Source organism: Monodon monoceros, unplaced genomic scaffold (genome assembly GCF_005190385.1).
Source record: "Monodon monoceros isolate NGI ecotype Baffin Bay Population unplaced genomic scaffold, NGI_Narwhal_1 Super_Scaffold_11, whole genome shotgun sequence".
NCBI lineage: Eukaryota > Metazoa > Chordata > Mammalia > Artiodactyla > Monodontidae > Monodon > Monodon monoceros.
The window spans coordinates 97,497,999-97,512,270 of record NW_021703767.1 but is presented as its reverse complement, the minus strand read 5'-3'; the positions used below and the strand labels follow the sequence as shown (position 1 = coordinate 97,512,270).

The 14,272-nt window shown below is 41.0% G+C and overlaps 1 pseudogene; it reads right to left on the bottom strand.

Annotated features, from left to right (window-relative positions):
• Nucleotides 1-1,950: 1,950 nt before the first annotated feature.
• LOC114891016 lies at nt 1,951-2,744 on the bottom strand (annotated as a pseudogene).
• Nucleotides 2,745-14,272: the final 11,528 nt, after the last annotated feature.

Sequence of the window (14,272 nt, the reverse complement as noted above, 5' to 3'; positions counted from 1 at the left end):
TCCCCAGCTTCATTCTCCTTTCAATCTCAATTCAGGAAATCTGATGGCCCAACCTAGATTTGCATGTGAAAGAACAACCTACCTGCCATGTATCTCCAGAGACCACAGTCCAAACTTTGAAATACTTAGAGAACCTGCATTTGAATCTCAACCTAGACACTTTTCTCCCTATTCTGAGGCTTAAAGTATCCCTACACATACATAATGATAAATCTCTCTTTTCTGAGTGAGACATTTTGTAACTGTTATTTTAAAAAATTTGGATCTCATTTTCTTTTCTTTTTCTTTTCTGTTCTCAGAAGACCTCAGTAATTCTTTTTTTTTTTTTGCGGTACACGGGCCTCTCACTGCTGTGGCCTCTCCCGTTGCGGAGCAACGCCCAGGCTCAGCGGCATGGCTCACGGACCCAGCCGCTCCACGGCATGTGGGATCCTCCCGGACCAGGGCACGAACCCGTGTCCCCTGCATCGGCAGGCGGAGTCTCAACCACTGCACCACCAGGGAAGCCCTGACCTCAGTAATTCTTGTTTCTGAGTTAAGATAAAATGAAAGACGGGTCATGAATGCTAAAATGTGTAATTAGGCGATGCTAATTAAGTACTTTAAAATGATTAGACGAAAGCACCTTATGTGTACTTCCAGCCTCAGTCAAGGGCGTGGCTTCAGGCTAACATCAGAAGTAATTGGGTTGCCTTCCCTGACTCAAACTGCTTTTTTGCCATGAATCCTACGGATCTTGCATTTCAGATTTCATTTCTTCCTTCAAGCAAGTATAGGAACAAAGTATCTTCTTCCTATCCCTTAATCAAAAGCCATAATGCCGGAACTCTTCTCTGTACCTCCCTAGAGTGTTTTAAAGACTCCCGTGGAGGCCTTGGGTTCAGGGATACTATGTGAATTGGACCGTGAGTTAAAAGCAGAGGAGTTGCTTTTAACTCATAGTTCAATTACTGTGAGACTTGGAACAAGTCACTTTGCCTTTTTGAGCTTTGATCCCAGGAGTTGTTGTGAGACTTGATGATATAATATTTAAAACACGTGCAAAATATTTAGCACTTGATAGATAATCAATGAATGCCAGTTATTATTATTACCTACTACCGTATTTGCCAAACCCAGATGATAAGCCAGTACAACTACTATGGTAAAAATCTGGGCTTCCGAAGAGCAAGTGAGATCTGAAAACGTAATGGGTCTAGTTCTTAAAGGCCACATATGATTTAATCCTTGAAGTATTTTTGTCCTGTGGAAAAAAGTAGAAAAGGAAGAAGGAAGGTGGTTTGGAGAGCTGGCAGTGTATCGCTCAGCTGAGCTAGACTGGTAGCAAAAGGCAGCATTAGAGAGGATTCTTGGAGAGGCAGCCTATAATTAACTGTGAGGGCAATGGATCCTCTGAAACATCCTCATATTATAGAGTGCTCGTTGTTTTCGGCATTTCCTTGCTGTCATTTCCTCTTTCTTGGGTCATATATGCATACATTGAATTACGTGGAAAATGTAACCGAAGACCAGAGCCTTTCGTTTTTTTTTTTTTTGGATCCAAGAAAACAGGAGTTTACTGTGGTTTAGAAGTCAGAATGACGGTACATAATAATTAGGTTTAATTGACAACACTTTTTCTGAAATTTCTGAATTTTTGCTAAGTTTTATACATTATCACTAGCTTGAGTTTCTCCCCTCTCTCTTACTTTTATTACTCGAGTCACCAGAAGGAAAATTTAAAGTATTTCAAAAATAGCTGTTTCTGGGCAAGTCACCCAGCACACACTCCTCATGTTTCCTCTGGTTTCAAACATAAAGGGGAAGCCGGCTCAGACAAGAACAATCCTTGCTGCACACCCGCCAGCTCGCGCATCCTCCTTTTTATTCCAAGAGACTCCAGCTCAAAACAGAAGTTACAAGGTTAAGCGCTACTCTGAGTTCCTGACACAGCTAACCCCTGCTTGGTCTTCAAAAAATAGAGGTCTGTAATTCCTTTTTGAACATGCCTTCAAAGTGGAGGTCTTCAGCCACGAGCTCCTCTTTGACACCATCTAGTGCCCACTGGTGGTCGGTCGGCTCCAAAGCTTCCCACTGTCTTAAAAGCTTTGTTGGTGTCTGCGGGCATGGCCATGGCTGCTCCAGTCATCTGTTCCTGCATCATCTGTGATTGGTCAGCAGCATTATCTTGGCCCCAAATCAGAGAGTAAATGCCCCGAAGCCCAAAGACATTGAGGAAATACCAGGATGCAGAACTCACCCAGGAGGCATCTAATTGTGAGTAGTTTAATTCCTTGCTGTAGCATGGGCTTAAAAGGCAGGGTCAGTGGAAACGGGACCTTGGTTGTGACAAAGCCTGAAAACATCATGTTGAGCCATCCACCAATAAGAATCATAGGGAGGACATGTGTGACGTTGCCTTTCATCATGTCTGTGAGCATAGGGGGCAGCGGGGGTCAATTACAGGAGAGGGAGGCACATCCTTCCTTTTAGTTTTTTTGGAAAAATCCATCCTCTGGGTTGTTGAAGTAATATGTTCGTGTCAGGAGAGACTGTTTGGGAATGTATTTTCCATTTTCCCTGAGGCCTCTGCTTCGAATGAGGGCTTGACTGTCGGAGACTTGTTCCTGGGTGAGCTTCTTGTAGCTCTGCAGCAGGATGGACACGTAGTGGTGAATCATGCCCACAAAGAAGGTGATGATAACGATGGGCAGGACCACCCAGAGGCGGATGTTGGAGTCGAGTAGCAGCTCGGGCCCTTCCATCTTTACAGAGAGACAGCTCCCGGCTTGCTGTAGCCGGGTTGATTTTCACTGGGGCGCGTGGCTTCTCGTTGAGTTCACCTTCCAGCCTTTTCACGCCCCTCAGCCAGGCGAGCCCGGGGCCACCGGGCAGCCCGCAAGCCCTTATTTTATTGACAAGTCAGGAGCATCTTTACCCAGAGGAAATGCCAGGTTACTGAATTTACCCACAAAACTATTCCGAATCCTTTGTTACTTTGTGTGGATCTGATCTGTATAGATGGCACATTAATAATGTTCTAGGGCCCAGAGAACTAATTATTTACCCACAGATCAAATCTGTCTTTCTTATTTGTATACCTTGCAACTGCAAAGGATGGGAGTTGGCAAACTTGTTAGCACTGTGTGAGTCTGGATACAGAGAACATTTATAGAACAAATTCTTGTCTGTATTTAGGCATGGATGCTGATCTTAAATACTTTTGTACTAATCTGCTGGGGCACTTGATTCAGGAAACATTTACTGAAGACCTACTTTGTATGCTGCCAAACACTGAATATAGCCATTGCGTTTCACTGGGTGCAGGTGTGCATTTCATAAAGGAAACACAGCAGTACAAGAAGGAAAGTACATTTCCTTTACTAGGGAGAAGTAGCAGATAGATCAAATTTTGAGACTTTTTCCCCCTCTCTTGTCCTGAATCTTTTCTCCCTGTCATCCAGAAAGTCAGGTAGTTTATTCTGCTTCATCCCTTCCAAGGAGGATTATGACACTCTCCAAAGAAGTCACAGCAAACCTTCCTGGATTTTGTTTCCAAAAGCCTAAGCCAAGATGAACAAATCCAAACACTTAGAAGGGTCTGGCAGATAAAGTGATGGGAGGAGTGAGCTGGATGGCTCTGTGGTGAGTGGAGGGCATGTGGTTTGCATAAAGAAGGCATCTGCTGCTCTGCCCCAGCTTTTGTTTCATTTTGTGAGCCCAGAGAAGCCAGACGTCCAAATTTTTAAAGGAAATCCAACTTTTGGTACAAAGAACTACCGGCCCCAGCCTACTTGGGAGAAGAGAACTAGATGAAGAGATAGGTTCTCCGAAACTAAAAAGGGATTTTCCTGGGTTTAGGAAGGAAGATAATTTTGTATGCTTTATAGAAATAGAGATCTTTACCCACAGCCTCATGGCAGCCTCTGGGCTGATTGAGAGGAGAGAGATGACTTCATGGTGCCCTAGGGAGGTGGGATCCCAGGCACTGGGATTTCCAGGGAAGCCTCCAAAAATTTCAGTCAGCCAAAAAGATGAACTTTGGTGTAGAATCCCGTTTTAAGGGAAGACAAGGAACTATGGATATAAAAAATAAACTTAAAATGCTTAATTCCTTGCATAAGATAGTATTTTATCGAGGCGCCTATAGCAGAGTGGTTTAACATAACCTGGTTTCAATTACTGAGTTCAGACCATGAATCACACATTTACTTGCTGTGAGTCTTGAGGAAACGTGTAAACTCTCAATGCATCAGTTTCTTCATGTTTAAAATGGGAATGGTACTTAATAATACTAAGCCTACTTCAGTATTATGAGAATTAAAGTAAATAATATGTGTATATCTGGTATGATGAACAAGCAAGACTCATGAGATACAATTAGAAATCATCCTTATTTTAACTTCCCACTATCCTTTTAAAATTTATTTAGAAGAGAAGTCCTTCTGCTGCTGCTGGTTGAAAACACAGGCTGATGGATGAATTTTCGACTTCATTTTAGATATTAAGAACTTTTTCAGATTTCAAGGTTGCAAACATAATCTTAATTCTGAATATGGTCTGATCCCACATACCAGTTAAAACTCCAAATTTGATTTAAAGTTCAATCTTCTCCCCTCTTTCATCTGAAAGATGGGAAAGGAGGGAAGGAAAGCTCTCCCTTGTTTGCTACTGCTGTAAGATGGCATTGTGCACACTGGGCCTGGCAGTTAAATATGGATGACTCCTTGGCCATTTTATATATCCTTCGGGGCCTCCATGAGAACTTACCAGTACAAGCCGTGCCTTGTCTTCCGGTTGCCACTTTCTCCCTCACTCCCTCAGTCCCCGTTTTCTTTTCTTTTTCTTTCTTCTTCTGGAGGTCCACAGAGCAGACTCTATTGCCTTCTGTCCTATTACTTCCCCAGACAGTCCTCTGGGATAGGTTTTAAAACAGTTCCATGCTGGCACATGGTAAGTGTTTTTAAAAAATGTCATTATTATCACCACAGTTGGAAATAACAGGTTTGAGAGGATTGTATGAAAAGACATATATGTAGCTCCAAATTAGGCACCTTATACTATAGATACATTTTAAGAATGTTTCTTTAAATGAAAATTGACAATTTGATGCTTTTCCCATGTACCTATTGTAATTACCATACATGAGTTTACAAAGTATGAATGGGCCAACATAGGATTCATTAACTAAATATATGTGGATTTTTATGAAAGGGGCATTGAAGGCTTCCTGAAAGGAGGCAGCATTTGAATTAAGCCTTGGAATTTGAAGAGGGTTTTACCATGATAGGCCCAGATGGTGGGAAGGGGAAGGAGTGGGAAACCAGAGGCAAAAGAAATGTGTCTGGAGCTAATACTCATGAGTGACAGTGTGTTACAGCAGAGGTTGATTACAGGTAAAAGTTAAAGCTAGTATTGACTGAGGATTTCCTGAGTGCTTCATTTGGACTACTTCATTTATTCTTCTCAAGTTTGTGAGGCAGGTACTGTGAGTATCCCTCTGTTATGCATAAGGACATTGAGCCTTAGAGAGGTGAGGGTAGTGGCCTGAGTTCTCCCAGCTGGAGAGGGCAGGACATGGGATTAGATCTGGCTGTCTGACCTGGGCAGGACCATGCCTAACTACTGCATTATGCAGGGCCCTTAGTTGTTAGGGGTTATAGGTGGCATTCACAATACACGTTGGATCATAAAGAAGGTTCAGGTTGGTCTGCATAAGAAAAATTTTATACATCAATCTTTGAAAAACTTACAGTTTTTCACTGTATAAAACTTTTAATAATTTCCTGCCATTCCTTTCTTCTTCTTCTCTTCCTCCCTCCCTTCTTTCTTTCTTTTTTTTTTTTTTATCAAGTTGTTATTAATCCAGGGACTGTGTTAGTCCCAGGATATATAATGGTGAACCAAAATATATGCAGTCTCTGCCCTCATGGGAATTATATTCTCGGGTTGGGAGGGAGAAAGATATTTAAATAGTTTCTAAGATTAAAATTGCAAGTGTAACTTTTACCTAAATGAGTGGAAATTTGAGCTATTACAGCTTAAAGTGGGAGCTTTGATTTGAAAGGCCAGGGGAGAATTAGTGACTTTGAACCAAGTTCTTAAAGATAAATGAGAGTTAACTAGATGAAGCAGGAAGAGAGGAGTGCCCAGGCAATAGGAGCAGCATATGCAAAAGTCCTGTGGTAGGAAGAAGAATGGGCTATAAAGGCCTGAGTGGCTAAATCTGAGCATACCAGAGTGGGGCAGTATACAGAGCAAGACTGGAAGGGTGGGGGCCTGGTCATGCAGAGTCTTGCTGTACATGTTCGAGCTTGATATTTATCCTAAAGGCAAGGGGTTCTGACTTTTAAAATGAAGCATTTTAAGCAGGGGTGGCCCCATGCTCAGATTTCATTTTGAACATATAACCCTAGCTGCCCTGCAGGGAGCAGATTGGAAGCGAGAGAAGTGGAAGGAGTTGGAATAAGTAGATTATTCAGTCAACCAGGTGAGAGAGGCATTGCTTAAACCAGGGGGTGGCAGTGATGAAGGGAGATGGGGGAATTCAAGAGACGTTTAAGGGGTGAAATCAACAGGACTTTGGGATTGACTCCATATGAGGGGTGAGAAACAGGGGTGGCATTAAGCAGACTCTGTTTCTGACTTGGAAACTGGATGGTTTACAATCATTGAAAAAAGGAAGGCTAGCAATACTTTTGTTTTGTTTTGTTTTGTTAAGGAGATTGGGTTGAGAGTAGCAGGGAAGACCATGAATTTTGAGTTAAAGCACCTTTCAGATCTCAAAGAATTTTGGTAATGGAGTTTTAGCTTTGACTTACACTTTATCCCACCAGTACCCTACCTCTAATTTCCCCATTCCTGGCTCAGTTCCTATCCTGTGTGAAAACTGGGTCATCACAGACTGACAGTCAAGGGCTGCTGTCCAGTCGTTCACTGGACATGCCCTATAGCCCCTCAGATTCAACCTCTCCCTCCTGCAGATCCCAGAGCCAGCCTGGCTGCCCAGAGTAGACCTCAGATAGCTCAGGTGCTCTAGGCTTGTTACCTCAACTCAGACTACGACGTGCGACCCCTCCTGATGCTGATAAGGGCTGTCCAGCTGCTCCTATCTCGCTTCACTCTTGCTGGTTTGGCTTTATCATCACTGGCTCCCCTCTGCCCATGTCTTGCCTGCCACCTCCTCTCCACCTCCTTCCCAGTAGTTCCCAGCATGTCTTATGGAGGGCTCCACATTATATGACTAGTGGAGATGAATAATTCCTTCCTTCCTTCCTCTGGTCCTTCCCTCTGTCCTTCCTCAGAAACAATTCATGATTCTCAAGTGAAGCTGCTAAGCTGAAAACTATCCACCAGATGGCACCAAAACATTATATTCCAAGTGTTCGGCCCTCAGTACACCTTCAAGAAAGCCCAAAGTTCCACTACTACGAGATGATACAGCACAGCCCCAGTTCAACAGAAATTAAAATTCCCACTCGAACCTCCCAGAATATTTGGTTTTGGATTTTGTCGAGAGAGAGAGAGAGAGAGAGAGAGAGAGAGGGATAGGGGAGAGAGGGAGAGGGAGAGGGAGAGGGAGAGGGAGAGGGAGAGAGAGAGAGAGAGAGAGAGAGAGAGAGAACCTTTCTCAGTAAACAATTTTTTATTTTCTGCTCTTTAGATTCTGGATAAAAGACTATGATGGACATTACAAAATGAGGAACATAAATATTTTCAGGGACACTGTCATTTTCACTTGTGTTTGCTTCACTGTCTTTTTCTTAGTGCTAAAGCTTTGCTTCTTACAGAACAGCATGTCAAGAATAGATATACAATAGCTCCCTCTTACCAAAGTAATAATTAAGATTAAGTGAAAACAAATGTATGCATCCAGAATCCTAGTTAAACAGAAGAGTAAAATTAACCATTTTCTCTAGTTTTAAAATGTAACTGTAATTTTTTTCCATTTCAACATTTAGCTATCATTAATATAGCAAAAATAGTATGAGTGACCATTTAAATGATTAAAACAGTTAATGAAATGAACATATCTTCTTGGTATTATCTTCTAACTGTGGGATAGTTTTTTCTTCAATCAACATAATTAACAATTATGTTGTTGATGACAGTTTAAGAGACTTTGAGGGTAGTTTGTTGTTAGTAATACTTCAGTGGCTTAAAAAATACCACACCCCTTATAAATTAACATTTTTTACTGGGTGATCAAATGTCTATCTGGCAAAATTTAGTCAAAACTTCATATGAGGAAATATCTATAAGGATTTGTTCTTTCAAATTTGGAGATCTGGGTACTGAGTGATTAAAGACTTTGCCAGGGGATGGAAAATGGGTAAAGAAACAATAGATGTTAAAATTTACTATTTTGATTCTTCTTTGGAGGCAAAAGAAATGATCTATGAATAAATGCATAGCAGGAAGTGAATTTTTAAAATGAAGACATGTTAAAAAAAATTTGATGTTAACTCAGTTTTGTGTATATATTTTTATAATATTTCGTATGTATACTCTTTTGTAAAATTTGGCTGGCCAGCAATTGTAACATGCACATACATATACATAGAGTACATAAATATTCCTTGTTTAGCAAAGGTGTGTGTGCATGGGGGGTGGTGCTGTGTTTTTCCACTGCACAGAATAGAATGTGTCTTGCTCTAGAGCTTGTATGAATGTCTGGCTGCTTCCCTACCCTAGGGAGTCATCTGAACGTCCACAGTTCCCAAAGTGCTTTGGGATCACTTAGGCTAAAAGATGCTACTTATTGTGAAGCTATCTTGTTTTATTCCTAAAGGAATTTCATCATTTTATATTTGTGAAAACTGTCAATGCATCTTTCTCAAAATGCAATTACCTGAAAGAAGCAAACCAACACAGAGTGGACCCCTTGTCTTCAAAGTCATTTTATTAAGAGTAAATTAGACTGAAAAAGTGATAGTCTGAAATGCATTTTCAATAGATTGCTGTCAGCCTTGCTACCTGTCAAACAGAGAGGCCTGAAGTTTCATAGTGACATATGGATTAGCTCAGTCTTCCCTGCAGCGTGAAAACAAAAGACAATTGGTGATGCATGGGGCAAACTCATCTTAAAACAGAGATATCAACAAAGGAATATGACAGCACGAAAAGACAGAGTGCAGCCTGCTGTCCACATTTACAAAGAGATTCTGTCTGAATCCATAACTTCAATACACTATGAGACAGAAAAAGAGAAAATACACATTAAGTGTAATTGTTCATCGGGTAGTTTGCTTTAGCAAATGCTGAATTTCATTCTCGGAAGGGAGAAAGAAGTGGGAACAATGGATAAAATAGCTGCAGTTATAAAGAGTCATTAAGAAGAACCATATGGAATTAGAATTATTTGATTTTTTAAAATCATCCATCATAGGGACTTTAAATGAATGTTCAAAATTCTCATCCATTAATCAATTGAAAAAATAAAGGCTAAAGTCACAAAAGAACCTCAAGAGCAAAAAACTCTTTTCCCAGTTAGAGCTTTAAACTAGACTGACAAGGTCATTTAGTTCAGGGTCTGTGTGAAAAAGAAGTGCATATCAAAGTAAGAGAAAATCATACAGATCTGCTTAGGTCTGGGAAAATACAGTATGGATTTTTTTTTAACACCTCATGTGAACAATTACCTAGGCCACTTGTATGACCAGTAACTTACAATTAAATAGAAATGAAAGTTCCTCTCATAGTCATTTTAATCCATACATCCTAAGGGACTCAAAAAACAAGTGTAATAACTAACACGATGCAAAAGTCAGTGAAGGAAAATGGTGCATTGAATTATAGAAAATGCTGATTTTCTAAGCTTAGGATTAGATGCTAAAAGACCAAAGTAAGAGAGTTTTGGAGTTACGCAGTGGCCACCAGAGACCCACGCAGAGCTCAGAAGGAAAAGTTCAGGAAAGGGCAACTTTGGGGTATCCTGAAGGAGTTTGCCCATGGGACAGGGGTCAGTGATGGATGCTATTTTGTCAAATCATCACCTGTGTGATGGCTCCCTTTGGCGACAGGGCTGGCTCTGCGAATGGGAATAGGCAGCTGTCTACAGAGGGTCACTTAAAATGGGAACTGGAAGCCTCATTCGGATGCCTTGAAACTCCTGTGATTAGTCACGTGTTAAGTGTTCATGGATATTTTACACAAGTGGAGGATGGGGGCATATTTTCTAATTAATATATTAGGGAGCTTTATGATATCCATGTCCTTCCTAGGAAAGTGCAGAGTCCTGAAGGTTTGAAAAATGGAACAAATGAATTTTGGGTGTTTTTCTTGGCTGAGCCAGAGGGCACCCATTTAAGATACTATTGATACATCAGAAGTCATGAGGTTTTGGAGGGGGCTGAGGTTATCAGAAATCAGTAGGGGAGTACGAAAGAAATTAAGGGCATCAGTGGAAGCATTTCCAAAATTCATAATTTTGCCTTTAAGCAGAGTTCTCCCCAGAGAATTTAGCTTATTGATATTTGCTTTAGTACTCTATGGCCTTAAACGTGCATAGGAAAATTACGTAGGAATAAAATAGACATGTTTGTTGTATACTTTACATCATTTTTTAACACTTGTGTTTTCTTGTAATGTCCCTTTGTTTTCTCTATTCATTATATCTCTGTCAATACATGTTTCTTTTTGAGTAGCATCGACATATATACACTACCAAATGTAAAATAGATAGCTAGTGGGAAGCAGCCGCATAGCACAGGGAGATCAGCTCGGTGCTCTGTGACCACCTAGAGGGGTGGGATAGGGAGGGTGGGAGGGAGGCTCAGGAGGGAGGGGATATGCGGACATATGTATGCATATGGCTGATTCACTTTGGTGTACAACAGAAACTAACACAGTGTTGTGAAGCAATTGTACTCCAATAAAGATCTAGTAAATATAAATAAATAAATAAATGTCTCTTTTTCCCACATACCCTTAGGAATCTGCTTTGATTTCTCATTTTTGGAGTCTAAGCTCACTCACACCCCTGAAACCGCAGTGTGTACTCTTCTGACATAATTGCTGTTGATTTCGTTGCTATTAGATTTGTTCTTGTTGTTGTTGTACCGGTGTGGCTACACTATTATCTGAGCATTAACACACTGTGTCAGATAATTTTCAACTGCATAAAAGGGATCATAGTCGATCATCCAAATGAAGGTTTATTTTTCTCTCATAGAAAATAGGCCAGGATCAGCCATCCAGGACTTTTACAGTGGCTCTTGTTAACATCAGAATCTAGATGCTTTCTCTCTTTCTGCTCCTCCATTTTTGGCTTATGACTTTTATCCACCTGGTCACCTCATGAATCCCAGATGTTTGATCTCTAGCCTTTCCTGAGCATTACAAGTGGAGGAGGAACAAAGCCACATGGAGAAAGGGTGGTGTCTTTATCAGGAAAGCAAAGCTCTTCCAGATATCTCCAGGCATCTGCTTACATTTTCTTCACCCAAACTGTGTCTGATGACCATCCCTATCTTGAGAATGCTTGGAAATACAGCTTTTAGCTGGTCACAAAACCAGTTCTCTATTTGTATGGAAGAAGGAAAGACTTAGAGATATTGGTAGGTGACCGGCAGTCTGTACCTTACACTGACTTTTCTGCACAGTATATGTAGAGCGGAATAGGAAAATGCATTTCTAAAAAGATTCCATATTTAACTGCTTAGGGTATAAAGAAAAGATCTTGGAGGGAAATGTAGAGCAATGGATGGATGGTTGAAAATTCTAGCCAGGAATGTTGAAGAGGTTGATGTTTGGCCCAAGTGCACCAAGAAAGCTATTTTTTATTTGAAAAGGGTTAGAGGTTGACTTGTGTGGAATAAAGGTAGAGGCGCAGGAAAGAATACTAACATGAAGGAAAAGAAAAAGATGACCATGACTTGTTCCTTCATAATGTTTGAAAACCAAAGATAGGTAGGTGAATTTCACCTATCTGCACCGCACATAGGGCTGTAATGATGAATAAAGGCAGGCAGAACAGGCCATTTCTGGCTTCTTGACTTTGCTGCTTGGGTGACTCAGTTACTTAGCCTCTATCCCCATGTCTGTGAAATTAAGACATTGACTATTCCTATCCCATTGCTTTGCAAGATTAAATGTTATAATGCCCAACCCATAACAATCCATCAAACCATGTTAAGTATCATCACCATTAATCTTATGACTGCAGGCCTGGAAATTATTTCACTGATTCTGGCTCTATCTTCACACAGCTGTTCTGTGTGATCTTGGACAAGTCATTTAACTCTGGGCGCAGATTTTTTATTTCAGTAAAATGAATGTAGTAATATCAACCTCATGCACTAGCTGTAACAAACAAATAACAGGCTTATGTAAAAATCCTTTAAATGGGGAATCTTTATATCCAAGTGTGAGATATTATTAGTGTTACTATATTGCCTATACTTTTTTCCCCCTTTCCTATTTGTTACTTTTTTTTTCTCTACTCTCTGCTTACTTTCTCAAATGAAATTGGTACAGGGTAGAGTAGCTAATATTTGGGATCTTTCTAAAAATTAGAGTTGACAAATATGGATGGTATTCCATCAATCTGTAGCCGCTAGTGCCCAAATATTTATCTGTGAGAAACTGAGCTGTGGTCTAAAATACTCCTTGGGAGTTTTAGCTCAGATGGAAAAATTGTGTTTTCAAGCTGTGTGTGCCAGAGACCAATGTACTCCTCTGACATGTTACAAGTTCTAACTGCTTCCTTTCGACTTTGAAAAGTATTAAGATTTTCTACCGTTATGATAAACAGTTCCCATTTAAAACAACCTCAGCTTGGAGAGTCTGCAGAGAGCGGTGCAGACGATCTGCCTCTGCTGGCGGGAGTTGTCACTGATCTCCACTGCCCTCTGCCTCAGCCCTGGGGCAATTCCGCATGCACTCGGCCTTAACAGCGCTACAGTTCCCACAGATGTTGTCAGCTTTAGTCACTTGAAGTGGTCTCTGGTAGGCAGTAAAGAAATGGTTTCAGTAGGATATTCTTAATTTTTAGAGTTCAGGTAGATAATAACACATTCCTTTTATGCCTCCTAAATAATTTTCTATTAGTGCAACATATTGAATTTCTATTCCAATTTTCCATAATTTTATTTAAGGGACACTTAGTACTTGATAACAGCTTTTTCCAGATTGATGCATCAGAACTTTTGTTTTTCACCATTAATTCTAAAACCTTAAAAATGAGGCTGAGTAATGGCTGGCATTTTTCTTTTTTATGTGTTAGGAAGAAGAGTTCTTTATATCTGGCTTCAGCTCTCCTTTAGTTTATCCCTCTTTTCTGCCCTTCTTTCTTACCCTACTTATAGACAAGATCAATGTCGTTCAAGATGTCAGCCAGCACTTAGGCAAAGCACATGGGTGCCATTGTCTTATATGATGCCCGTGGTTTGGATCTCATTCTCAAGGACACAGGACTAGGGGACTCAATTGACTGAATGCTGATGAAGTGGGTCACAATCAAGAGACCCACTAGGGATTTCTTTACAAGTAAGAAGGCCAATATACTAATTTATAATAGAAAATATTTCTTATCACAAGAATATCTATGACTAACCATCCCTGGTTTTAGCAGGCCCACCCCTAACCGTGTGGGGCTGAGACAAGGGTAGTAATCGGGGCCCACATACCATGTAAATGTTTAGGAGTAATAAATTAATATATGATTGATCAAAATATGTTCTGTCTTCCTACCTTGACAAATGTTCCTACCTTGACAAATGTACCTTCGTTATAATCTAGAAGGCCAGGTTAGGATTAGAATTCTTCACTTTCCTTGTGGGGAGGAGCCAGCTTCATGGCTCCCAGCCTCCATGCCTACGCTCGCCAGCCTCTGACCCATCACTTTTCACCTCTGGATCTTTCCATGGCCTGCCAAGCATCTCACACGTATGTTGTGAACACCTCAACTGACACAAGCACAAGTTCATCCGTTCCACCAGCAAACAGCCACCCACTGGCCATTCCTCTGCCTGGCTTTGGGAGGTGAGACCCAGGGAAGAGACAGTACAGACTAGTGTGGCAAACTTGGAGCCATTTAGGTAGGAACTCTAGGGTCCTGGGCAATCAGAACATGATGCTAGAGCCAGCCCAGATGCCCAGAGTAGACTTAAGTTGTCTCAGGTGCTCTAGGCTGGTGACCTTGACTCAGACCACAATGTAGGGGCCCTCCTATCACTGATTAGTGACGTTTAGCTGTTCTGTCCTTGCTTCAGCTCTTGCTAGTTTGGCTTCATCACCACCCACTTCTCCTCCACCCCCACCATCTAGACTACTGCTCTCCTCCATCTCCTTA